A 27122-nucleotide genomic window follows, 5' to 3' on the forward strand; every position below is an offset into this window, starting at 1 on the left:
TGACTGAAGAATATATCCCAGCAAAACTAGTGAAATAATGTTAAAGATGGTGTGGTCAGAGCTGAAACTCTTTATCCAAAAGCACTCATTAATTTGCTCATTCATTCATTCATTCATTCATTCATTCATTCATTCATTCATTCATTTTCTCATAACCCACTTAATCTAATTTAGGGTCTCAAAAAGCTAAACTTCTGTTCATGGTGTTCGAAATAAAACTCATTAAGATTCTTACTATAGTGTTACTATATGTCCAAACAGTGGAATGCTATCCCACAAAATTAGAAATAATAGACAGACTTTCCTGCTTCAAAATAGATCTCAAATAATACCTAAATCAATCCTTGGCATGTTCATGCTCATCTCCAGGCTGATAGTTTATACCATGAGGTAGATTTCTCCCAAATCTTCTCATGTCCTTCCACATCCTTGTCCAAGATATCTCCTTTTACAACCTCTTTGACATTTATTCATCACACGTCATGCCTTGAATATCGCCTCTCCAGTCCATCTCTCTTGCTTTCTATAATCTAATATTTCATTAATACTATATTTGCCCTTCAAATAAGCATCTTAATCCTCCTTCAGCCTCCTTCACCTTACCTACACATTCTCTCAACCACTTTTTGACAATCTCCCTCATCTTATTTTTTGTATGAAACTTCTACAACCCTTTCACTAACTCTTATGGCCAATATTCAAACATATATTTCTCTCTCCTTTACATTGTTAGTGTCATCCATCAATCTCTTATCATAATGTAGACATCCTAGCTGCTTGTATAAAAAAACCTGTTACAGCAAATTACTTTTCATATCAAATGTATTGTATGAACCTGTTTTTATCTGTATATAACCCATTGTAAATCAAGCGTGTAAATTGTGTTTACACTGTATAATTATGATGAAAACAACATTGTTGCTAAAACCATACAAAAGTACCTTACCTTTTAGCTTGCAAAATAACTTGTTAAACTTGAAATAAACACTTAAAGTTTGCTTGTAACTGCCCCATAAAAGTACAGATTTGAGGAGTAAGCAGAATGGCATCAATCATAATGTTATGCTTATTGGCATGAAGTGACAGTTAAGTGAGAGTCTCCTTTAAATGAGCTGATAGAAAGCAATGAAGCTATAAGTATCATAGGTTCATAGGTTCATAGGTTCATAGGTAGATACTAGGCTATTGGCCCTAGGGCCTATACAAGCCTAGTCAAAAAGGTACCCTGGCTTTCACCACCCAAGAAAATTATATCATAATTGTGCAACTGCATTACATGATACAAGTCAAAGCATTTCTTGCTAAAGCTTTTTAAAAAAATATTCCATCTGCATTGCATGAAAAGCACCCTGTTAATGAATCATCATTATGCACATATGAATGTGCAAATCAAAAGAAGAAAATGGATATCTATATTACAGTGTAGTATATATGACCTCCTATGGGACAGCTAATTTGACCTAGCTGACAAAAATGAACAGCATGAACATTCACCTGAGTTTGATCAGTTCTTCATCCAGTGTTGCATGGACTTCAGCAGTATTAGGTTTATACTAGCCTTCTCAACCACTGTCATATAAATGTGATAAAAAAGGATTTTATCTTGAGTGAATGACAGATTGACTTCTACCTCAGTATACAGAACTGAGTGAAAGGGTTAATTTATTTATTCTTTATTTTTCCATGAAACAAAACTATTTTAAAACTTGTTTATCATCTAGTCTAAGTGACTAAAAGACACTTGTTTATTACATTCTTTTACATTTCTAGCAGTTTGATAAGACACCTGTTTATTAGTCTATGTGACTAAAATATACCGGTTTATTACATTCTTTCACATTTCTAGAAGTCTGATAAGGTAATTGTTTGTTACATTCTTTTATATTTTTCTCAAGTGAAATTGCAGAGTTATAAGGGTTGGCAGGTAAACATTCTGGGATGGGTGGCCAAAATTTCTGGTCTGTCCTGGAAAGTTTTTATTGATTCCTAAAGGTTACGTTCCCAGGAAAATTGGTAAACAGCTAGGGTATAAAAACCGGGACACTCTGTTGGCTGGTTGAAGCCTCACCAGTGGAGTGGATGCACTGCCCAGGACTTTCCTGATAGAGTCTCCTACCTGACCGTAACAGGGCTTCCGAGTCGAGGTGTAAGCTAGGATGCCGTCTCTTACTTTATCTGTGATGTATTAACTTTTTCTTTCCCTTTTGGTTTGATATTACTGTTAAGGCTTGCCTGATGTGCAAGTATAGCTGGTTTGATATTAATGCTTGCCTTACACAGAAGTATAACTGGTTTGATATTAATATTAATGTTTGCCTGACATAGAAGTATAGCTGGTTTGATATTGCTACTAATGCTTGCCTATTATAGAAGTGTAACAGCATATTGTCTCATAAAGCTTTGTTCATTCTAGTGAAAACTCTTTGTCTTGATCATTTCTGTCCTGCTAAAAAAATTGCAATACAACCATGTTATTCAATTTTTAGTATTTCATGTTTTTTGACCTGTTGGCATTCAAAGTTCAAAATGATGCACCCTATATCAACCCAGTAGACATTGCCAGTATCCTTACATGAAAATTGAGTGCAATCTTCACCCAGAGACTTCTATTCAAAGCACTAAAATATCTGAATCTCTCACATCCTTGAATATCTTTAAAGATCATTTGCTGAAAGTGCTAACCAAAACTAAAAATACTTCCTTCTTGGGACCTGACAATACACTTGGTTACTTATTTTAATAGTGTTAAATAGGCCCTCCCTTACTGATATATTCTTTAAGCTGTTCAGCTTACTTTTAGCTAATGCTTTTTTCCTTGATGAATGGCACACTGTAGTGGTGATGCATCTCCATAAGGGTCATCTTACAACCAATCTAGGTAATAACAGACCTAACTGCTTCACAAGTCTCATCTACAAAGCCATGGAATGAATTGTAACAGGCCTCATAAATGGTGATACTAAGGATCCAGTTATGCCTGATCCCCAGGAGTTTGCCTTTATGATAGGTAGATCTTGCCTATTTAATTGAGAAAACTTTTTCAAAAGGGTCACAGAAACTGCAGATGGTGGTCATGTAGTGCACAAAGCATATCTTAACCTAGCCAAGGTCTACAGCGCAATTCTACATGCTGGCATAAAACAAAATTTAGTTGCTTTAAAATTGATCCATATATGGTAAGATGGACAGCAAGCTCTCTGTAAGACAGTACCCATACAATAAAAGTTGCAAGTACCTCATCAAAAGTACGAAAGTGATCAGTGGTGTCCCTCAGAGTTCAGTGTTGGGACCTCTCCTTTTTGGCATTTACTTCTCAGATCTCTAAGAAGAGAGCCAATATCTCTAATAAAGTTTGCAGATTACTACAAACTGAGGGTTGCTTTTAAGGCACCCTACAATACCCAAACCACCAAAATGACCTCTCCCTAGTAAAGTCTGAGTACACTAAAATGAATTGAAACTTAATGCTAAAAAGTGTAATTTTAGCACTTTTGTAGACAACGCCCTCATCATGCTGCATAGACGCTATATCACTGCAAAACGAACATGCAGTTCAGGATGCAGGTAAGTGGTTTGATAGCTCCATCTCCTTGATCACATGACAGTGACTGTCAAAAAAAATCTTATTTTTCCTGGCTAATTGCCAATGGAATATCATCAAAGAATAAAGAAGTAATTACTCCTTTGTGCTCAGCACTGATCATGCCAATTATTGAGTACAGCACTCCCTTTGAGATGTATCTCGTTAAACATATCAAACAGTTAGAAAGCTCCAAAGGATCCTAACCAAAAAGATCCCATGCCTAAGTTAGTGAGCTAGCAAGATGCATTGAAGTTCTATCTCTTTATTTGGTGTCTTATATATTTATAAGAACAGATTTCTCTCTCATTTACCATGTCATTAGAGACATGATTGTCCTAGACCCCCTGTTTCTCCTCGAGTCTTATATATCCACTAGTACGACAACCAGGGACCTAAATCTTCAACAAGCAATGTGTTAAACATGGTGGAGGGGCATGTTTATAATACACCATCTCCCAGACCTGTGGGAAAAAACAACTTCCCCTACATATTAAACAATGCAGTGCACTATTCCTTTAAACATAAACTAGATGTCTGGATGGGTATATGTACATTTATATCAGGTTTAACTGTTATGGATCTCCTGGAGAAAGGAGATACAGCCTGGGGTTGGGGATACTGCTACCGCTAGTGCATGAATGGTCATAAGACCCTCTGGCAGACCTCTCAACTGTCCCTGATTTTCAGGGACGTCCCTGATTTTGACTCAAATTTTAGCTTTGTCCCTCTTAATCCCTCAACACTGGTACCTTTTGAACAAAAGGTGGTGAATTATACTTAATAAATAATGACAATAATTAAGAGCTGAACACTTATTTTACTTCAGGAAAGTTATATTAACTCACATTCTCTAATTCTGTTATTGTCTCAAGTTAATAGAAATAATATTTTAAAAGTGTCCCTGATTGTCCTTGATTTGTTCTGGATTTGTCCCTGATTCTGTTGAGATTTGTCCCTGATTGGAATATCTATGAATATAAGAAGCTATGAATAATGATCAGGGCTGAAACTCAAGCCTGCAAGACTGTAAGATTCGTCTGCAAGAAACATTCACCGGAAGAACAATAAGGTTGTCATTATGCTAGGATGTCTTGCAAGACCGAAAACTACTGTTACAAGCATCAGAAAGGTATATTCAAAACAAGTGGGGTTTAGAGTTTTAGATTATAATGCATCAGTTGTCCTTTTTTCACATATGTTATTTCTACAGGTCTACTGCTCACTTTTTAATGGTGCATTTACACCATTAGAGATTTACAGTGTATCTTTTTAGATCCTGTTTTTGTTTGCATTTATCTGCATGGCTAAAATTGCAGATAAATACAAACAAGCATATTTTTTACCCTTAGCCTAAGCACTGCATTTAACTTTTCCTGAAGCCTAGTTTCAGTAATTTGTTAAAGCAGTTGAAAAGAATGAAGGGTCTGTTAACTTTGTTAAAGAATTACACAAAAATACACAAAAGGATCCAAGGACAACCAAATAACTCCACAATAAATCTGTCTTTAATCTTTAAAAAGTGAAGGTAGGGACATAAGTGCTTTCGTAGCAAAGCTACTTCATCAGATGCATGATCAACAACAGCTGCTAGTCTCTAGGACCTGTTTTTTTTTAATTAATATTCTGCTGCTTTTTAACCTAGAAAATAAATCTGTCTGCTATATTCTTAAACAATTCTGCATCTCCTCAGGCGCTTACAGTTGCCCACTGTTTACTCTTCTCATGCCCCTGCTGTTTCACTTCACAAAAAAATCTGTAGGCTCAACAGTAAGACATTCTCCTCACTACAGAGGTTGTGTTCACACATTTAAAAAGTTGGTGCAAACAGAAAGTAATGAAAGTAAGAAACTTAATTTTAGAGGAATGAGTATCTGACATATATATCCTATATCATTAAGAGGGAAAATACATTCATCTTGAGACTGTAGTGTACAAAATAAAGTCTGGGATTCAGAAAAGTGCTAGAGAAGCACTACATGACTAGCCCAGGAGTTGTTTTAAATCTTGTTGATAATGTGAGTAAGTATTCATTTTATTTAGAAAACGTCTGCATATCATTGCTGGAGCCTTCCTGTGTCCTGAAAGAGTGCTCTTCAAACTATCTGGAGGTATACAAAGCGGAGTATATTTTTCTGGCACTTCAGAGTTGTGTACTGGTAATTGTTGTTTGACTAATTTTATATCATTGCTGGCTGACTTCAGAGTTGTGCACTGTTATTTTTGCTTCACTGTATAGTTTTTCAGATCTCTGCTGAAGGTGTTGGTTTTCCTATACCCACCCAGTACATGAACTACAAAATGAACTGGCACCTCACCTAAGTGTCATGGGAGGATCCACCTTGGATCCCGGGAACTACCGTCCCATCAGTCTGACAAGCCTGATCTGTAAGGGCATGGAACGCATTATCATGGAACTTATAAACAAAGACATTGGCAACCTTCAAACACTGGACCCCACCCAGTGGGTTTGTAAAGAGCCGGTCTTGTCTTCTGAATCTGATTGACTTCTTCGAATCAGTCTCCAGAGCTGTGGACGTGGGTAAGGTGGTCCACACAGCCTATTTGGACCTCACCAAGGCCTTCGACACCATCCCCCACTCTGGAATCATAGATAAACTTACTAAGCTGGGCATAAATCCCTACATCACTCGATGGGTTGCCATCTGGCTTACTGACAGAACCCAGACTGTAAAAGTAGCCGACTCCAAATCCAGCTCCAGACAAGTGACAAGTGGAGTACCTCAGGGTTCAGTCCTGGGACCACTCTTGTTTGGCATCTACTTCTCTGAAGTACAGGCCAACACTAAGGGACTCTGGCTAACAAAGTTTGCAGATGACTGCAAACTGGGAGCCATTATTGAATCCCCAAATGATGTGGATATTCTACAAAATAACCCCATAAGCCTGACTAGTCTGGTCTGTAAAGCTATGGAGCGTATTATCATGGAACTCATAAACAAAGACATTGGGAGCCTCCAGACACTGGACCCTACCCAGTTCAACTTTGTTAAGGGCAGATCTTGCCTCTTAAACCTAGTTGGTTTCTTTGAAACAATTACCAAAGCCATAGATGAGGGCAAGGTAGTCCACACAGCCTACCTGGACCTCACAACAGCCTTTGACACAATACCCCACTCAGGCATCATAAATAAGCTTACCAGCTTAAATATCAACCCCTATATCACAAGATGGATTGCAAACTGGCTCAGAGATAGAACCCACATGGTCAGAATTGTAGGTGCCATGTCCGAATCCAAACCAGTTACAAGTGGCATCCCACAGGGCTCAGTTCTGGGACCTCTTTTGTTCGGTATATACTTCTCTGAGGTTCAGGCTAGCATGGGGGGATTATGGTTGACAAAGTTCGCAGATGACTGCAAACTGGGGGCCATAATCGAATCTCCAGCTGACACAAGCATCCTCCAAAAGGGTCTCACAGAGACGGATGCTTGGTGCCAGAGCCACAGCCTTAAGCTAAATGCTAAAAATTGCATAGTCATCCCCTTTGGGGAAAAACAAGGTGCCCACAAATTACCACATAGGTGGTAATCCATTAAGTACAGAAGAAGTAATTAGAGATTTGGGGACCAACGTAGATAGTAATCTCTCCTTTGATAATCACGTTGCCAAAGTGGTTAGAAAGACCTTCTATATAGCCCACCTTATCACGAAAGGGTTCGCATCTAGATCAAGAGAGGTCATTGTGCCCCTCTACTCATCACTCATCAAGCCCATAATTGAATACAATGCCCCTTTTGGGATATACCTTTCCTGACACCTGCAGCAACTGGAGAGACCCCAAAAGTACCTCACCAAGAGGATCATGGGCTACAAACAGATGTCCTATGCAGCTCGATGAAAGAAACTCCAGCTCTAATCAGTTGCTTACCGCCTACTCAGAGGTGATCTATGCCTGACGTACAAAGCCATGTCAAACCCAGAATTAATGGACATGCTCCACCTCAAAAAAATCCAAGTCCCTTAGAGCTACATGCTCCAGAGACCTAAACCTCAGCACAAAAATAAATAGGACATGCTGGAGGGACAGATTAATTTCCCAGAGGCTCCCAATTCAAGTTAGACATAGCCCCTTGCTGACCCTCTTCAAGCGAAATCTGGACGCATGGATGGGAAATCGCAAATTCACCCCTGTGATCTCTTCTGTGTCCCTGCTAGACAGAGGCACAGTAAACTAATCTTAAAAGGGTACCTTCTGTGACCTACTTACAGAGGCACAGTAGGCTAATCTAATAGGGAGTGGGAAGCTAAATACACTCTGGCTAGGCTTATAAATGCCCTAGGACAGATAGCCTAGTATCTACCTATGAACCTAAAAAGGCCTAACAGAAACAGATGCCTGGTGCCAGAGCCATTGGTTGAATCTTAATGCCAAGAAAAGTATAGTTATCCCCTTTGGAAAAAAACATGTACCCATGAATTACCACATTGGTGGCAGGATGCTAAACATCGAAAGTGTGATGAGAGACTTAGGGACAGTGGTCTCCCTTTCAATAACCACATCACCACAACAGTCAGGAAATCCTTCTATGTGGCACACCTCATCACTAAGGGCTTTTCATCCAGAAAAAAGGAGGTCATTGTTCCACTGTATTCATCCCTCATTAGACCCATTATAGAATATAATGCCCCGTTTGGTATGTACCTCACAAGACATCTGCAACAGCTGGAAAGGCCACAGAAATACCTCACTAAAAGAATCACAGGCCTAAAGCAGATGCCATATGCTGACCGTCTAAAAAAACTCCAGCTATACTCTGTGGCATATTGTCTACTCAGAGGCGATCTCTGATTAACATACAAGGCCATGTCAAACCCTGAGCTGTTGGACATGCTTCACTTAAAGAAATCCCAATCCCTCAGAGCCACACACTCCAGGGATCTAAACCTTGTCATCACAATGAACAAAACGTGTTGGAGGGATAGGTTCCTGACCCAGCGACTCCCCTTACTCTGGAATAGACTGCCCATACATGTCAAGCAGAGCGCCTCATTGGCCCTCTTCAAAAGGAACCTTGATGATTGGATGGGAGATAGGAAATTCACCCCAGGGATCATGTCAGTCGCCCTGCTAGACAGGGGCCCTGAGAAGTAAATATTGTGGGAAGAAATATCCAGGGAATTGAGAATTGTTATGGCTAGACTTGCATAGGCCCTAGGGCCAATAGCCTAGTACCAACCTAAGAACCTATGAACCCTCCCTATTCTTGTGTTGTTGTTTAAATTTGGAGGTTTTTGCAGTTGCCCGCCCCCACTATAGATTTGATCTGGGACACTGCCCCCAGTCCCATCTCTTTACCTCATTCTACCCAATAGACTCCTTCTGCATTGTTTTTAGTCATTTTTAATTTAATTGCATTTTTTAAACTGTTTGGTCTAATATTGCTACATACTCAAGTGTGCTAACTTGCACTGCATTTGAATTGTTTTGACTGCTGTTTTAGCTACTTTTCTGTATATCTAAAAAAAGAAAAAAAAGAAATACCTTTCCTGTAACTAGTGTAGTCCAGATTCAGATTTGCTGTATAAAGGATTGTATGTAAGCTTCTGAGCTCCCCCCCAAGCTTTCTGTGTTGGAGGGAAGCCTTCTAGCTTATCAGTGGGAGTGGTAAGCAGTAGGTAACCTATCTACCACATAAGGAGTGGTTCTGGCCCAGAAATTGTAGTTATTGGCCGTTTGGGCAGTTTTTCCATCTCTCTCAACTTTCTGATTTAAAAGCCCACATTTGCACTTGTTTCCCCCCTTTCCTGTAACTAGTTTAGTCCAGATATAGATTCTTACCTTTAGCACTTGAATTTGCTTATTTGTGATCAGCACTTGTTCAGAACTTGTAAGCACTAAATAGATTGCTAATTACTACAGCACTCAACCTTCCTCATTACCTAGAGGAAAACAGTTTTTGTACTTACTTTCCTCACTTGCTTAGAGAAAAACAGCTCTTGCACTCACTTTCCTCACTTATCTAGTGGAAAATAGTTTTTTATTCAGGCATGTCCAAGGTCAGCTCCCAGTGTTTTCTCCTGTCTATCTGATGAATCTGGGCATCATGGGGCAATGTAGAAATTGCCTCATGTACACAGACAACCCTCTCCTCCTACCACCCAAGACTACAACCTGTGAGAGATGCACTTATCTAGCCAAACTGGAGGTAAAGCTCTCTCCAATCAAGACTGAACTTGACAGTCAAGAGGAGAAGCTAAACACTTGCACCACGCCACACTCATCACATAGTCTCACTAAATCTACACCAGCAAAATCCACATACAGAAACACAAAAACATTCGTGGAGGCTCTCAATAATAATCTGCTCAAGCAACAGAGACCTCCAAAGCAGAAATGCAAGGAACCTCCACCCACCAACACAACCCAAATGAGACATAGCCCGCAGACTCAGTGTGTCACTCAACCATAGCCAATAAGGCAAAACAACTTACCCAACACACTAGTCATAGGCGACGCTATAGTCAGACACACTAATGTCCCACTCAGAAGGCTAAACAAGGAGAAGGTTACTGTCAGCTGCCTGACGGGTTTCAGGATCCGCCACATAACCCATGCACTCAGGTCACTCCACAACAAGTACAAATATGACTCTGTCATTGTCCATGTTGGCGTGAACGACCTGAGATGTACCTCCCTGGACTACATGAAAAGAGAAATGGAAGAGCTCTCCGATTTTGTAGCCCAGGGAGGTATAACCCTAGCCCTAAGTAGCATTCTGCCATCACCAAGAATGATGCCGCAGTACAAGGACAAAATGATCGACTTCAACAATTGGCTAAGCTTCTGGTGCCATTCTAAAGGGATCCAGTATCTGTCTGCCTGGGATGACATGGCCAACAGACCACGATGCTTTGCCAGAGATGGCATGCACCTGTCATCCCTGGGATTCCGGATACTGGCTATGGTTCTTGCCGCCCCTATAGTGCCTTTTTTAGGCAAGGTTCAAATGACAAATTCACCACCGTAACAGGAACAGGCAATCAAAAACTGAGGGTGATGCTACTCAATGCTAGAAGTCTAAATCTCAAAATGCACTCACTTGAGGCACTCCTTAAAATGGAGAACATCAATATCTGTGCAGTGACTGAGACCTGGTTCAAGGCTCCAGAGAGCACCCCTGCACTACTAGGCTATAACTCATACCACACTTTTTGGCCATGTAACCTGGACAGGAACACCAAAGGCGGAGGTGTGTCCATATTCATTAAGGATATCCACACCTGCAGGCTAGCTGCTCAGCATAATGCAGCCGAGTTATCCAAGTGCAACTAACTCTGTGCAAAACTGAAATCCAAATTGTAGCTTGCTACAGATCACCCACCATGCTCCAGGATTCCCACTCCTCTTTTCTTGATGTACTGGAAAATATTAGGGTTCAACCAAACACCCTAATAATGGGCGATTTCAACTATCCCACCATTAACTGGGAAAACTACTCGTGTACCAACTCCTTCGCTCAACGCTTTCTGGAATTCATAAACTCCAATGCCCTGGGTCAACTTATCCACACCCCCACCAGGGGCAACAATATCCTAGATCTAGTCATTATCAATATGAGTGACCGGTGTTCCACACCTGAAGTCAATGCCTCATTGGTCCGATCCGACCATAAGCTAATTACCCTAGATTTCCACATCCTGCCTCCACCCCCCCATTAAGGAAACCATGGTAAAAAATTTCTCCAAAGAAAACTTCATGCTTCTTAAGACAGAAGTGGTGAACTTCATGACACCCATGCAGATGGAGAATACAGTTACGACTACTGAATCCTACACAATTGCACTTTATAAGCACTTACATGAGTGCATGGATCATGCTATCCCAAACAGAACCAAGATGCTATCCTCCAAAAAAAGGAAACCAATCTGGTGGGCCCCTGCCATAAACAAACTGTACAACAGAAGGAAGAAACTCTTGCAAAAGAAAGTAAAATCCCATGAGTGGAGGAGCTCCCTGGTCAGCCTCAGTAAGAAGCTGCGATCCCTGATAAAATCCTCCAAAGCTAGTTACGAAAACAAAATTGCCACTGATTCTAAAGACAACCACAAAGCATTCTATAGCTATGTCAAGAATCTCAATGGCAACACTCTGATCTGCTCTGAGTTACAGCACAATGGCACTAAATATACAGACCCAACTGATATTGCCAACATCCTGGAAGATAGGCTCAATGCTAACTTTACCTCCCTCTCACCCCCTAAAGAGCCCATCTCTATACCGGAAGAATGCAAAGTTCCTGTAATCACGGCTGTACAGGTAAAAACCACACTTTCCAAAGCCAAGAACACAGCATCCATGAGACCAGACAACATCCCAAGCTGTGTTCTACACAAACTACAGAATAAACTGACACCCCACCTAAGCACCATGTTCAATCATAGCCTCACCTCAGGCTTTGTGCCTGCTGAATGGCACACAGCAACGGTTATCCCACTCCACAAGGGGGGAGCCACTACGGACCCGGGGAACTACCACCCCATTAGCCTGATGAGCCTGGTCTGCAAGGCCATGGAATGTATCATCATGGAACTTATAAACAAAGACATTGGTAATCTCCAAGCTCTGGATCCCACCAAGTTTGGGTTTGTAAAAGGCAGATCATGTCTCCTAAACCTGATAGACTTCTTTGAAGCCGTCACCAAAGCTGTAGACAAGGTTAAGGTGGTTCACACAGCCTATCTAGATCTTGCCAAGGCTTTCGCCATCATCCCAACTCTGGAATTATAGATAAACTCACTAAACTAGGTATAAATCCCTATGTCACAAGATGGGTTGCCAACTGGCTCACTGACAGAACCCACACTGTGAAAGTAGCAGACTCCGAATCCGACTTCAGACCAGTGACAAGTGGAGTACCACAGGGTTCAGTCCTGGGTCCTCTCCTGTTTGCTATCTACTTCTCTGAAGTACAGGCTAACACAGAAGGTCTTTGGCTAACAAAGTTCGAAGATGACTGCAAACTAGGAGCCATAATCAAAACTCCTAACGATGTGGACATCCTACAAAAGGGCCTCACTGAGACAGATGCCTGGTGTCAAAGCCATGGCCTCAAGCTCAATGCCAAAAAGTACATTGTCATCCCCTTTGGTAAAAACTCTGTACCCATGAACTGCAATATAGGCGGTAGTATACTTAACACCAAAAGTGTGATAAGAGACCTTGGGACACAGGTGGACAGTAGTCTTTCCTTTGATAATCACATTGCCACAGTAGTCAGGAAATCCTTCTACGTGGCACACCTCATCACAAAAGGTTTCTCATCCAGAAAAAAGAGGTCATTGTTCCCCTCTACTCATCACTCATTAGACCCAGTATAGAGTACAATGCCCCTTTTGGTATGTACCTCACAAGACATCTACAACAACTGGAAAGGCCACAGAAATACCTCACAAAGAGGATTACTGGCCTCAAACAGATGCGCTACACAGACCGTCTCAAAAAACTCCAGCTTTACTCCGTTGCATATCGCCTACTCAGAGGTGATCTCTGCCTAACATACAAAGCTATGTCAAACCCAGAGCTGTTGGACATGCTCCACTTAAAGAAATCCCAATCCCTCTGAGCTACATGCTCTAGGGACCTAAACCTTGTCACCACAATAAACAGAACATGCCGGAGGGATAGATTCCCATCCCAGAGACTTCTCATACTCTGGAATAAACTACCTATCTTTATCAAACAAAGCTCCTCATTAGCACTCTTCAAGAAAAATCTTGATGATTTGATGGGAAATAGGAAATTCACCCCAGGGATCACCCCTGTGGCTCTGCTCGACAGTGGCACAGGAAAATAATTTTCTTGGGTGGCAAAAGCCAGGGTACCTTTTTGGCTGGGCTTGTATAGGCCCCAGGGCCGATAGCCTAGTACCTACCCATTACTGGCAGTAGAGCTCTAACAATGTGTTCCTCAGTTTGTCAAATCAGACATGTAACAGATTACATGCCATTTGTTGTCTAGTCACAAATAACTAATACTTAAAATTAAAGCAATTGTTTACTTATTTGGATAAGTGATCTGGGGGCTGACTCAATCCATTTCATCTCACTGAACTTGGCTTGCTTTATTCTCTATAATATACCCTTTCCTACCTGCATCCCTATTGAAATGTCACTTGAAATGCTGAAAGCTAATAAGATTCCCCCCAAAAAAGACTGAAAACACAGGAGAGACATCTTTTTGCACCCTTCCTTGTGGGGGGGCAAGCCCCCACACCCCAAACGTAGATATATATATATATATATATATATATATATATATATATATATATATATATCCATTTTGATATCACCATACCTTAGATAATAGGGAATATTCTGTGAAATGGCATCTTGGACTTAATATATGCAAGTCCGTCATTTTGCCATTCAGTGTCTGTATTTCAGGACTCACTCTAAAGGGTCCTGACATTTCAGATGTTTACCTTCCTACCTTTCCCTTGCAATGTTTCCTTCATACTCTCCATTCACTGCTTTGACATCTTCCTCACTAATATCAGTTTAACTTACTTCTGCAAACACCACCATTAACAGCCCCCCACAAGTCCTCAGTCATTTTCACTTCATCTCATCTTATTTATCTTGTAACAATATCTTAAGATTTCCACATTATTATGAAAGATTTCTAAATTCTGAAAAGATGAGACCTTTGCCACTTTGTACAATTACCACCTTAACATTATGACTTCCCTTTGAATTACTCCAGGACAACTAATACCAGACTCACTACAATCATGCTAAGTCCAGACAAGGTCCATACCCCATTACCTCTATTCCCTCTGCAATGTAGATCAAAAACATCTGCCACAAGTCCAAATGCTCTCACCTGCAAAAATACAGTCATTAAGCAACACTACCAGTGTCTTGCCACTAATCCTGTCTATGCAACACACACACAACTCACAAATACAGACAGACACACACAGACACACACACACACACACACACACACACACACACACACACACACACGCACACACATACACACACACACACACACACACACACACACACACACACACACACACATGATAATAATAATAATAATAATAATAATAATAATTATAAATCTACTGAAAGCATCTATTATCTTCCTTTTACTACTAGTACTGGATGGCACTGAACCTAACCCAGCTTCACTCCAATTTACTATCACAAATCTTTCCTCCAATAACCCCAACTTTCTTTCAGTCTTTTTAATGAACACAGTATTAAAGATAATTTAGGAGAACTAGGTTATTTCATTCAGAAGCATTCACCTGAAATAAATGTCTTAACTGTGCCGTAGTTAAGTAGCCCATACCGGACCTCCATCACCATGTTCCTGGTTAGCAGTATACATTTAATGCCAGACCCAGGAAGCACAATGGGGATGGCACAACACCTGTACTAAATGGCTCAGTCACCATTAGCACCTGTGTCTAAGCCATATCCACAAAGAACCCTGACCCTAACTGGATAATTATTAAAACACGTAAATAATGGCAACAACCTCCACATAACTGTCAGCTAACTCGTTCACTCCAGTTAACAAAAATAAAAATTAACCTCTTTTTCTTGAACACTCACAGGCTTGTTTGTTCATTTTACAAAAATGTCCTTCTTGGTGGTTTTAATATCAGTTTATTAGATAAGCAAACAAACAACAAGTTTATTTACAAACATAGCAAGAACCAGCCAGACCTAGCCTTAACATTTCAATCACTCCATCCTAGACTTAATTATTACAGATGTTCCACATAAAATACCCTACAGCATGCTTTCAGTAACTAATCCCTATCACCTTTTTCCTATACAGCATCATTTGCAAACCTCTTGCAAAGACAATTTAATTCAACATTTCAAAATGCATTTTCAAGCTCATAGTCCATTGAATGTCTTACACTGTTCACTATTTCACTACCTCTGAACCTCCTTTTTCCCATTATTCCTAAACTTTTACAGCCATAAGGGAATATGTGGCTAATCTCAGAGCTAAACTCTCCTATGAAACTGCCTAAATAGACTAGCCCCTCTGGAAGTAGCATCAAAATCCCAGTTACAGAGACAAATTCCATCTTTTCAATTCAATTGAAAAGCCAGCCAATGACATAAAACAGACCTTTGCAGGGATGGACAACCTCACTATTAACAAAACCTAAGTATCTTAAAAGACATATAACCCTGTTAATAGGAAGGGAATCTAGAAGAAACTCCTTGAAGAGCAACTCCCTTTAAACCTTTACACATCATCTTTGCTCTCACAGAATTTGCTTCACACTTAATTCTATTAATCCAAAAATATCTCCACCTTACCCAGTATCACCAAACCATTTCCTTTCTACCTTCATAGTATAAAAAAAGAAATTAATAAACTACTGGATGAAATTCCACCTGAAGCCTCATTAGTGACTGATGACACGAATCCTTGGTTCTGATTCCTGTGTAAAAATATTTAATAGCTACACTACAAGACATCTTTAATATTATGATGTCAAAAGCATAAGAAATTACCACATTCACCAAGTTTTTTGCTACAGTTCCCTCAATGACTTCTAGATTATCTATGTACTTCCAACTCTAAGCAAAATTCTGTAAAACTAGTTTGTTCAACATTTCTGGAAAATCTTCAAAAATACAAACTGTTATGCACTTCGCAGTTGATAAAGATTCTAGTTGTCTACTGATGTGCTATGTTCTTCATCTGTAACTATGTTTGTAATTGTTAATTGCTATGTTAATCAAATTGTTAATTGCTATGTAAATCCAATGTACAAAGATAAAAATAGACTTTTGGTTTGGTACCATGAGATACCCAGCCCATCTCAATTCTGGGGCATAAATTAAAAAAGAAAATGGAAAATTTGTCCAGTAAAGGGTATTAAAAATATGGTTGATTGAAAGCCAATGCTGCCCTTGTTTCCTGCATTATGTCTACAAGGCCAATTAAGAAAAAAAAAAAACAAAAAAAAAACAAAGGGAAAACATGTGACATTAAATTATAGTGGAGCAACTGGGGAAACCTTGCAAGCAACAGGAAGCATTGTGCTGGGCCCAGAAACAGAAAAAATCAGTCACATTGAAAGAGGTGCTGGGTGAAATCAAAAAGATGAATGCAACCCTAGAGAAATTTATTGGGGAAACGCTGAAGAAATACAAAGAAGTGGAGTCAGTCCTGAGCAATCATGCACTCACACAATCCAGGATAATGTACAGGAAACTGAAAAGCTTCGGTTGAGAGCCGATACAGCAGAGGCCAGAGTAGACCTAATGAGATACTGAGGGACTGACAAGAGGGAGGGCAAAGAAAGTATCTAAGACTGAGAGGAATCCCTTAAGGCATGGAAGGGAGAAACTGTGACAGTTTATTGCTCATTTGCTAGAGAAATGGTTAGATATGCCAGTTGTCACAATTAGTATAGAGAAGGAGCACAGGGTAACCTGGCATCTGGGGGCTCATGAACTGATAGGCAACTTCCAGTGCAGTTTTAAGATCTGCAGGTGAAAAGAAAGTATACTCTCTCAGTTTTGGAAAATAGGGACAAAGTGGATGTGTGGGTAAGCAAAGATACTTTTTGACCAGGAATTTTCGGTGGTTACTATAAGAAAATGTCAGGCCTTCTTCCCTGTTGTAAAAATGGCCAAGCATAAAGGGCTGCAGATTAGAGACCTTTATCCAGCAATGTGCAAGACATTTTTCTCCAAAAGCTCAAGAACTATGGAAAATCCCAAGGAGGCAATGAACTGGCTGGAATCTAAGGACTTCACACCAACTGTGAGAAATTACATGACACAATTGTCACCACCAAAGACTGTAAAGAATCAGAGTGAAACAGGAGGAGAAGCGAGTACTGCCCAGCCGGAAAGATTATTCCCTTTGTTTAAAAGATCATAAATCTTGAAGGAAAAAGCATTGATCACACAATATAAAAGGAGACAAATAACTGAGACATAATATGGCACTCTATGACTTCTATTAAATGGTGAGTAGACAGCAGATGCATTCAAGCAGGAGGGGGGTGATCTCAAAACAAGCAAACTTGCAGATAGAGGTTGGAGCTGTTATGGTAAGAGTGAACATAACTTGGGGGCTGAAAATGTGTTGACTAAAATGGCAAGTAACTCTGTTTTTTTTCCTTTTTTTCCTCTTATTGGATTAATGGTGGGCAAATTAAGAGATACAGAGATAAGACTCAGATCCAACTTGGTCACAGTGGAAGGAGGGAAGTGTGTCCTTGTTAATTAGCCCACTACACCGATTGAACAGTAATTATTTTGTTGTGGCAAAATGATCACCTTACAAATGGAGCTGTCTGATGTGGGAAGGAATAGCAGATACACTCATATTGGGAAAGTGCAAGATGCAACAGAGGGGCTGTCTACAGCTGGAGAATTTGGGTCAAATTTGAGCATATTTACCCCATGCCTTGGAAGTTCAAAAAGGACTTATATGTAAGATAGTTTTTGTGCGTTTTGATAATTACTTTTGTTAACTGTGTTCATGGTTAAGGCAGATTTGATTGAACCAAAGGGAAAGCCAGACAGCTTTAATGTTATGACAAGCACCCTGCAGATCGATTAAAGAGAAGGGCGAACCTGCCTGCATACACGAAGGACCAAGAATAAGGATAACGTATGTTGAAGAAAATGAAAAGAGGAAGGGGAGTCGTGAGCACACTGGAGTGCAGCAAATGGGCTCAGATGGTGAAAGGGGGGACCGTGACAGAATAGAAACAAGCATTTATGACCTATAAATGGAAACAATTATGAGTTTGCTGGAATGTGAATTGTCTAAAAACTTGATAAAGAGAGACAGGGTTTTAACAGTGATTAGAAAGGAGAATGCAGCTATCATAGGTTTGAATGAGACCAACTTAAAACAGGAACATATCCAGCTAAACAGAAAATTTGTTAGGATGATATCTAGCTCAGTAGAGAGGAGAAAGAAGAAGAGGCATAGTGTTGTTGCTCAAAAATCATTTTCCCTTTCAGACAATAGGAAGAATAGAAGATCAGTCAGGAAGGTACACAGGATTAGAGGGCAGCTTAAATGGCAGACGCTGACAATAGTGGCACTTTATATCCCTCCTAAGGTGACACGTAGAGAGGAAAGAGAAATAATGACAGATATTATACATGTTAGAGAGGAGGCCCTTTTAATAATAAAGGACTGGAACCAAATGCATGAAGCAAATGACATCTTGGGGTCTTCTAAAAGAAAGAAAACGTAACTGGGGCAGAAATTTATGTTAGGAATAGTGTACAACAACAAGGTCTGATTGACGTGTGAAAGGTTTTAAATAAAGGGTAAGAAGGATAATGGATTTACTTTTTATTCCAAAAGATGTAACACATGGAATCATATAGACAGGGGCTACATCTCAGAAGAGTTTGAGTATATGATTAAACAGGTGCTAGTTCATTGGTTACTTTTCTCTGACCATACCTTAATAAAAGTGGTACCAGAGTGCATGTATCCCCTGCCCCACACTGTCAGGTTAAGCAGGTTCAAGTTAGAGACAGACAAGTGTATTCAAAAAGTACTGCGATTGATGACAGATAAAGTCTCCTGGGGATGAGGGTGAATTCAGTCAGCCTGGGAACAATATAAGCAAGGTGCAGATATGAAATACTATTGTCTGAGAAACAGAGGAAGGTACACATTTGGACAAATAGGCAGCAGGGACTAAAAACAATCAGGGAGCTTTATCTAACAGAAATAATCTAACTGAAAAGGAAAGTCATAAGAAGCAGGCAATATTATAATAAATTTAAGGAGTGGAGAATGCTAGAATACTAACGTGGAGGCACCTATTCCAAGAGGAATAATTTTCAAATACTACAAGGAGTGCTAGAAACTTGGCAATGGGACTAAGGCAGTAGGAACGTGAAAGGGCTATTCACAAAACCTGAGGCTCATAAAGAGGGAGGGAGGTAACACAACCATTTGGAATACTTTGGGTATTCAATGATTATTATGGAGAACTATACTCTTCTGAACAAGGGTAAAGGATAACTAGGCTTATAATATTTAAATATCTAGAAGGCATCAATTTGAGGTTGTGATCAGTACAACAGACTGATGGACTGGTTAAGGATATTACTGAATAAGAACTACAGGACATCCTCCAAAATAATTCACTGACATAATAAGAAAGATATACAAATGCTCATACACATTAATTAAAATAAATAAAATATTATCCAAACCAATAAAATAGTTAATGGCACAAGACAGGGTTTCCCCTGTCTCCATACCTCTTCAATTTGTATATTGAACCCTTATTCCTTCTCATATTCCACTGCACATATCATAACATACCAAAGCTAATAAACAATAAAATTGTCCTAACAGCTTTCACAGATGATGTCAATATATATTTTGAAACCCCTAATACAGACCTTAGTAAAATTATGAACTCTATTAAAAAATTCTCAGAAGTATCAAACTATGAAATCAACATATCCAAATCTAAAATTTTTCCAATTAATCTACTAAGCCATAAAGAATACTATTTTCCGGACACACCAATTCAAATTGACTACTCCCTCAAATATTTAGGAATACTTTTCGATCATAATCAGAAGCAAATAATCCCAAACAATTTAGGGAAGCTATGGACACAAGTAAACCAAGACTTCTATAGATGGAAAAATATGAAACTATCAACCTTAGCCAAGGTTGCAGTCATTAAAATAAATGTTCTTCAAAAAGTGATTTATCAATTAAATTCAACAAACACTAACATCCCTGAAAACTTCTTTCAGATAATCTGCACAGAAATAGCTAAATTCGTCTGGTACTCGAAATCAGCAAGGATCAAATACTCAAAATTAATCCTGCCAAAAGAAATAGGGGGAATGGGTCTTCCAGATTTCAAGCTGTATTATGATATAATTTACTCTAACTGAATAATACAGATATCAGAACACTCTCTTATGGCTAAAGAACGGTCACCAACATGGGTTAAACTTTGGTTTGAACATGTTAAATCATTAAATATTAATCCCAAATACCTATCCTTTATCCAGAAAGAACAATTCAAGAAAATTGGATTACACAAATCATTTAAAAATAATATCATAATATTCCAGAAACTACAGAATCTATAAACCTAGTGCATACTTTGACTCTTCTGCAACCTATACATTTAAAACCTAATCTCACATTAAATAACAATATGATAAATCTCAATCAATATCCCCAAATTAAGAACTATGTCGTATGGGTCATTCTCAAAATGAATGACTATACTATAGAAGAGACCAGAGAAACGTTGAAGCTTAGCAAAAAACATACAATAATTCTAAGACAAATATTTGACTGCAATGCTGGGTAACTTTAAAAATTCAGTACACACAGACATAGATACTACAACAGTGCTTCAATGCCTTTCTTACAAAAAGAAAATGCTCTCCAACACATACAAGTTAATTACATCCATCAAATATCAATCATCTTAAATGTTCTCTGCCTACTGGAATGAGAAAGTGATATAAACTACAGTAAAATGATCCCCTTTTAAGAGTTTAATCTATACAAAACTGATGATCAACAATAATGCCTACTACACAACAATGATTTTAAATAAATTTAATTCAAATTACTCCCCAAACTGTCCCTATTTTCCAGCAGTGAACATTGATCTCTTTCACATCATATGGTGGTGTAAATTTACATACAAGTTATGGTGTTCTCTAAAATGGTCAACATTATCGTGGGAATTTGGTATCCTACATATAACCCCCCAAAAATTAGTTAAACAGGACACACGGATATTAATTACATTATTTGTGTTAATGAAACTATATATCACCCAAAATTGATCAGATAGAACCAAACTATTATGGGAGGAATTCAAGAACAAGTCTACTAGATATGTTACAGCACATAAATTAATCACAACAGATAGTAATAAACGCAGATATTTTCAAAAATATTGGAGTCTCCTTCTGAACCACATTCTACAAGAATGAATATTATTCAAAGAATCAAATCATCACTTTGTATACAAAATTCCCCTATACTAAGTAAAGTACAAACAAAAGAAGCTTGGACAAGCAACTTAAGGATGACTCAAATACAGAGGCACGTCTCTCATGCTTCTGCCCTTTAGCTGCTCTTGCATCTGCTGTAAATATTGTATCTAGTGTGTCAGAGTTTAATACACCATGCAGTTAGGATAATTCTATACATTTTTCTGTTAAAATTTGAAGATAAATAATAAATGTGTTTTATTCTATGTGACATAGTAGAAATATGACCTGACTGCATGTTGAAACAAATATTACTTTGTATCTGACAATTTTCATGATTGTTTGTATTGTGATTTACTGTAATTTACTTTTGGAAAACAAATAAAAATAAACATGAAAAAAAAAGAACTATGGGACACCCTAAAGGTGATGGTGAAAGAGAAGATTCCAGGACTGGATGGGCTTCTGGTTGAGATGGGAAAGGTAATGGGGGAGGAGATGGTCACTATGTGGAATGCTCTTTTCAATGCAGTGCTGGAGATGTGTGATATACCAGAATCCTGGAGATGGGCAATAGCTTATACCATATATAAGGAAGGTAAAGATCCCAAGCTGCCCTCCTCTTATTACCCTATAATGACATTGATTCATGACTATAAATTATTTATGGCTATACTAGCTATACAGTTAAATTGGGTCATACCTATGTTTATATCATTATACCAAACATGATTTGTGGGAAGTAGATGAGCTTCTAATAACCTGATCAGAATTATTATGACAATCCAGATTGCTAACAAATGAAAAAAATCCAGAGTGAGTGTATGTGTGTGTGTGTGTGTGTGTGTGTGTGTGTGTGTGTGTGTGTGTGTGTGTGTGTGTGTGTGTGTATTTCTGTGTATGTGGGTGGGTGTGGGTGTGTGTGTGTGGACTGGAAGCAGAAACATATTTGATTGAGTGGAATAAGAGTATTTGTTTGCAGTGAAGAAGGTAACAAATTTCCCATGAGGATAACTAGACTTAATCAGGCAGATCTAGCGGGATCCCAAACTGGGGTTTAAGTAAGGGCAGGACTATAACAGTGGTTTTTGCTAACATCAGGAACTAGGCAGGAATGCCTCCCTCTTGCCAGCTGTTTGCTTTGTACCTGAACTGATTAGTGGTAAGGATCATGGAGTCACAAATTAGAGGGTATAGGTAGTGTCAGATGGAATGGAAGATCTCCCTATCTGCTGCTGATTTGCTAACCACTATGGTAAGTCCCAAGGAAGACAAGCTTGTCTTGTGAGATATTTTAAGGGAGTTTAATGGTGTATCTGGCTGCAAGGTTAATAAAAAGAAGACACAAGGCCTAGACTTAAACTTGCCTGAAACAGGTGAGTCACAAGAAGAGCTTCAACAAATCTAGAAATAGCAGAGATTGAGTGCGTGAGGGTCATATTGCCAAAGGCTGAAAAAGTAGCTGCTTAAATAAAGGAGAAAATATAAAATTCTGCAAACATGGAAAAGGTTAAATTTAGATTTGGGTCATAGCATTCAGGTACTGGCATGCACTATTCTACATCTTGTATTGCCTGTAAACGTATTGGTGGTTAGTAAAAGATAAAGCAGTAAGGAAGATAGAGAAATGGATGAAGGGATTTCTGTGACAAGGCAGTAAAGCAAGGATGGCATGGGTGAGGAACACTAGGTGGTAAAGACATCCAAGATATCAAGAGCTACACAAATCAGCACTTCTGTCTTTTTATTCTAGGGGTCTAAATGGGGATTATCAGGTTAGTTGGAAGGGGATGTTCTTTGAAAAAGACAATAGAGTCAAATAACGGATGGGAAGAGCATATAAGGAATGGTTTAGAGTGCCTATATTGCAAGAAGTGGAAGTAAGTGTGAAAAGCTTATTAGTAACCATAGTTTAAAGATGTGAAAAGAAGACATCTTTCCTTTAGGCTCTGCAAGACAAGGCAAGACAAGAAAGGCTGCACTGTAGGTTGGTATTGTGCGAGGGACAATTGTGAGATACATTATTGGCATCAAATAATAAAAGTATGAGAAATTATGGATTAGGAAAGACTTAGGGAGGTCTATGATGTCCAGCAGTGGGAGAAATTTTTATATGAGGGGTTTTGGAGACAAGCAAGACCCACAAAATGGTTTGAATAGAAAGAGGAAGAGAAAGAGTGGACCCCATTAGTCAAATGGATAGCAGAGCTCAGTAGAGGTTCGGAAGGAGTAAAGGGATTGATGGGGTCAGTCAAGAAAATCCACTTTTTAAAGGAGAATAATAGGTTAAAAGAGAAAGACAAATGAGTTGGTTTGTTAGGGATGGAAATTTTAGGTAAAATACAGAGGGCATAATCTGGCTTCCAAAAATTACACTAAACCCATGGAAGTTCAGGATGTTCTAGTGTTAAGTGTCAGTACAAATTTTTTATACACCGGATAGATTGGCTAGAATATTTTCTGAAGCTGACCCAACATGCTGGAGATGTAGACGGGGAGGATAAGGAACATAGTTTCATATATTCTGGGATTGTAAGGAGCTTACAGAATTTCAAGAAAAGCTAGGGCAGTTGTTTGCAAGAGTGTGGATGGTGGGGAGGTGTCCCCTGTCCCTGGAAAAATAGGGCTTTAGTTAACACAAACTTTCTCCCCACTACCAACAGAAATGCATGATCTGGACTATAATCATATTGGTGAAATAAGCTATTATTAGAAAATGGAAGGGGACCAGAACGACCAATGAAAATGAAGTGATAAGGTTAGTGGTGACACTTAGGGCACAGGAAGGTAAGAGGGAAAAGGACACCAACTAAATTAGGCATAAGAAATGGATAAGGTGAGATGAACGATATAGTGTGAGTAGAAGGTTTTAAAAATAATTACATGGGCTTTATTAGTTCATGCCGATGGACAGGTTAAGTCTAGCTATTATTTTTTACAGCCTGGAGTGATGTAACAGATTGACAGCAAAAGCAGAACTGTTCAATGTCTTGTAATATTTGTTAAAAGTTAGAGAAACATCCATGTGGATTGCTTTCATTTGAAAGAATTATTGAAACAGTAAATGTATTAAGAAAGTTTGTGGTACTGGAAAAAAAAAACAAAATGAAAATAAAATAAAAATAACTTGAACAGGATGTGTTTCAAGAAATAAATCGCTTGAAAAAATGGGTGTAATATTAGACGCTAAAAGAAATCTCATATTATTGGTACCTCACAGATATTAAAGTCTGTAACAGACAACTGCCTTGTAATAAAAAAAAGCACACCCCCTTAAAAGAAGCAACACCTGATAGTTCGGTTTCTGGTCTGACCACAAACTCTATGTTCACTTCCACAAAGACCATATAACAGCTAAAACCAGCAAAAGTATTTTCTGGACCAGTAAGATAAACTATCACTCCCTCGGAGAACTGTTGTTGCAGAAGGAATACTTTTCCTAATAGTGAAATATGCCCTTGGTTAATGCTCCCTCTAAAAAAAAAAAAAAAAAAAAAAAAAAAAAAGTGTCCCCTTAACAAAACCAACTCAAACAGAATCTTCCAGTTCATAACAATAGTACCAAACAGCAATTCTTTCTAACCCAGTTCCATAGTTCAAAATAACTTTTACCCTGACAGCAACACAGCTCTATTACGCTATAACTGTTTGGCAAGAACTGCCAAGTTTTTTTCATGCAATGCCAAAAAGAAGCAACTTAAGCTTTGTACTATACTACCAACTATCTAAGTTTATATAAGTTCTGATACATACTGATATGTTTTATATTGGCAAGCCATTCTACTTTTATATATTTTATTAAATTTTGCATTTTTCCACTTTTAAAAATTTTGTTATCAAGTGTCTATATTTTTATTTGACTGTATTAATTGTGGAGATTTTCTCCCCAGGCCTCCACTGAAAATGGGTCCCTGACCCAGTGGACTTTTCTGGTCAACAAATGTCAATAAATAATAAAATAAATAAATAAATTCTGTTTTTGCTTAAATTCAAACATTTGCCAGTTCAGCAAAAATATAACCTACTCAAGGGGTAATTTTTTTATATACTTTTTTTTTTTTTGTTATTCCACTCTCTTCTAGACTATCCTGCTTGCTCCACCACTTTTTCCTCTGTTGTCTATTCATCATAATGGGGGTGACAGCCAGCATCCCAGGCATAACTAAGAGCTCTACAACCAACTTGTGACTATCCAGTGGGCCTAATGTTCACTCTATGGTGATGGCCAGTTGGTAAAGGGAGATACAACTTCTAATTCCTATAGAGTGGACTACATTCTCTTGGATGTCTCCATCTAAATCCCTGTGGCAGCTTCTTTAAGCTTCTTTAAGTAATCATAACTTCTCCAGAATAACTGCTACACTCTGGGAATCCTTACTTACCACTATTAAGAACAGCAACATTTTCTCTGAATTCATATGTGCAAGTAAGAAGCACCTTAACAAACTGCCAAATGCAAATGCTTTATATGCAACCACCTAATGTAAGCTCACTAAATCTCTAACAGATCTCACATGACCATGAAAGCTACACCCGTAGTTCATGGGAGGTTACTAGGCTAAAAGCCCTAGAGCCCTTACAAGCCTAGCCATATTTATCCCAAGTTCCCCCAATTGTCAGTGGTTAGGAGAGTGAAGTTCACAGACATAAGGGTGTATGGCAGTTAATAAAGACTTCCTCTGTCTAGCAGGTACATGGACACCATCCCAGGAATCAACTTGTGGTCACCCTTCCATTAATCTAGGGCGCATATGAAGAGGGTCAGGGAGGGTCTCTGTTTTATGTGAACTGGAAGCTTGTTTCAGAGAAGTGGCAGTCTCTAGGAGATGTAGCTATCCAGCATGGCTTGTTCATCTCAGAGGATAGCAAAAGATCCCTGGAGTTAGTGACTCTCCTACAGTTTGATTTATGAGTGTGTATCATTTACATCAGAGCTGGGATAGAGACTGCTCTGTAAGCCAGGCACAGGTTACCCCTCAGCAAACTGCAAAAATACATAATACAGTGACAGGGCTTTATAATTTCTCAGTGAGAAACTTCTGTGGTTTCTCCAGTTATTGCAGGTGTCTGGTGAGGTACATGGAAAAGGAAATTTTTGTACTTAATAATTGGTCTGATGAGGGCTAAGTATAATGGAATTATAAATCCTAAGATCTAGATGTGATGTCCTTACTTATAAGATGTATCACAGAAGGATTTTCTTACTACTGCGGATACATGGTGGTCAAATTTCAGATTGCTGTCTGGGTCTACACTTAGGGGGTTGTTGTCTATAATGTAATTAGCAGGGATATCAGCTTTTCCAAAGGGAATAATAATGCATGTTGTTGCATTTAACTTTAATCCATGGCTTTGGCACCAATCATTTGTCTGTTTTAACTCTGTCTCCAGTATATTAATATCGTTGGGGGACTGAATGATTGTTCCCAATTTGCAATCATCAGTGAACTTGGTCAGCCACAGGCTGTCCAAGTTTGCCTGGACTTCTGAGAAATAAATTCTGAACAGTAAGGGACACAGGAAAAATGCTGTGGTACACCACTGGAGATTGGTCTTTTGCTAGATT

This window comes from Protopterus annectens, chromosome 1.part0 (genome assembly GCF_019279795.1).
Source record: "Protopterus annectens isolate FY-2018-M chromosome 1.part0, PAN1.0, whole genome shotgun sequence".
NCBI lineage: Eukaryota > Metazoa > Chordata > Ceratodontiformes > Protopteridae > Protopterus > Protopterus annectens.